Here is a 2,161-nt window from a genome sequence, read left to right as displayed (position 1 = left end):
CGCCCACTCCCCCTTCATTGCTGGCCACCATTTATCATTCAATTGACATTGTCGGCCACCATTTATCAGAAGATCTACCGATCTTCAACCTTAGCCGTAAGGGCTCTTAATGCCACCTCGCTCCTCACAGTGTATCATGTCAAGCTGATGGAGGAGATGGGGCGACAAATTGACGCCGGGCCGCTGGATGAGGCGTTGTGGGAAGAGATCCATGTCATTGCGGATATCAACCTGCGCACGTCAAGAGGAGCCATACAGAGCTGCAGCAAAAGCATGAGTCTAGCTGTCGTGGGCGAACAGGCTCTATGGATGGGTTTGTTGGGTTGGTCTGAGAGAGAGAAGATGGACTTCCTGAATGCCCCTGTGGAACCAAAAGCCCTTTTCCAGGCTACGGTTTGTACGATACGGCAGCAGTGCGATTCAAGTATGAAAGATGGGGAGTCGTTTGAAACTTGCCTTCCCGAAAAATGAACAACTCTTTTATGGCCAGACTTGGCCCATTCGCAGGGACTTGCTGTCGTAAGCACGGGTGGGAAATATTTCACCAAGTAGCTCTTTTGGCTTGGCCTGTGAGAAGCTAAATTTGAGTGTCACGGTTTGACCCCCGAGGATGATTGAAATTATTCAGAGCGTGTGGGCTGTCACAACACACTCCTGTACAATCGGAAATGGAGTGTGTTTGAACAGTGGTGTGCACACAGACACATTGTTCCATGTTTATGTTCGGTGGCAGATGTTTTGTGTTTTCTTCAGGAACTTTTGGATAAAGGGCCTTTTCTACCATCAAGGTTTATCTCACTGCCATATAGGCTGATTATGTGGGAATTGACAATAGGTCAACACCCACTTGTTTGCAGGTTTATGAGGGGCGCTCTGCATTTGAACAGGGTGTCAAAACTGCTAGTTCCATCATGGGTTCTGTCCGTGGTTTTGAACGCACTTTCTCAGCTTCCCAATGAGCAAAATAAAAGTATGGAATTGAAGCTCCTTTCGCTAAAGGCAGCTTTTTTACTGGCTCTGACGGCCGCGAAGCGAGTTGGTGAACTCCATGCTTTGTCGCATGTATGTGCTTTGAGTTGGATTTGTCAAGAGTGTCTCTTAAAACTAATCCAGCCTTTTTTACCTAAGGTGAGCAACTCTGTGCTCAGCTGTAAGCCATTGGACTTGCTGTCTTTTTACCCACCACTGTTTTTCTCATCAGTGGACAAACGGCTTAATTGTCTGTGTCCATTTCGTACTCTGTGTTTGTACGTGGAGAGAACCAAGGCATTGTGGATGAGTAATCAGCTTTTTGTTTCTTGGGCTGATTCTTGTAAAGGCAGACCCATATCACTACATGTCTCATTTGGTAGTTGAAGCTATTATATTAAGTTATAATAGTCTGGAATTATGACCTCCGGAAGGCTTGAGAGCTCATGCTACCAGAGACATGGCTACCGCTTAAGGGTATTTCAGTCTAGGACATGATGTGTGGCTGCAGATTGGAAGTCACCTCACTTTTCAAACCTGTCATTGGCTCATTAAGTCCTTTGTATGGGTAGTCAATCTGCCGATGTGCAGCTAAGCACATGAGTGTTAGTTTTCCCTCCCATCCATTCTTTGGGAGTTGGCTATTTCCCATAATGAGATACTGAACGAATGTTAGAAAGAGAACTCTGATAACAGGAGTTGAGGTTACAATTTATAAAATATGAATTTCTCGCTGCATCACTGCCTGCAGCCCTACACAGCTGAAAACAACTTGATTCACAACTCATTTGCTGCTCCTTGGTGGACATTTCACACAGAAAATGCAACAGTTAGCACTTTGGCCACTGGGGGCAGTCTTTTCATTTTGCTAAGCCAGACCAATTTTTGCTAAAAACAGTAAAACAGTTTACACTGTGCTTTTAAACTCTCCATACTATCTTGCCCCATAGACTTGCATTGTAAGTGTATTACTGTAAAGAATTTTTATTTATACAAACTGAGGGACACCAGTCAAAATAATTTTCTGTGGTAAAGGACAGCATGCCACAGATGCTATTATTAGAGCTTGTGTTGAACCAGGAAAACTAATTTAATAATCAATCTATATAAAATATCCAACTTATACTGTACACCTTCTAACAAAAAGCCTCTACACACTTTTTTTAAACAAGAAAATATTTTATTTTTTTGG

This window comes from Xyrauchen texanus, chromosome 1 (genome assembly GCF_025860055.1).
Source record: "Xyrauchen texanus isolate HMW12.3.18 chromosome 1, RBS_HiC_50CHRs, whole genome shotgun sequence".
Taxonomy (NCBI): domain Eukaryota; kingdom Metazoa; phylum Chordata; class Actinopteri; order Cypriniformes; family Catostomidae; genus Xyrauchen; species Xyrauchen texanus.
The sequence above is the reverse complement of the archived record's forward strand: the minus strand, read 5'-3'. Positions refer to the sequence as shown.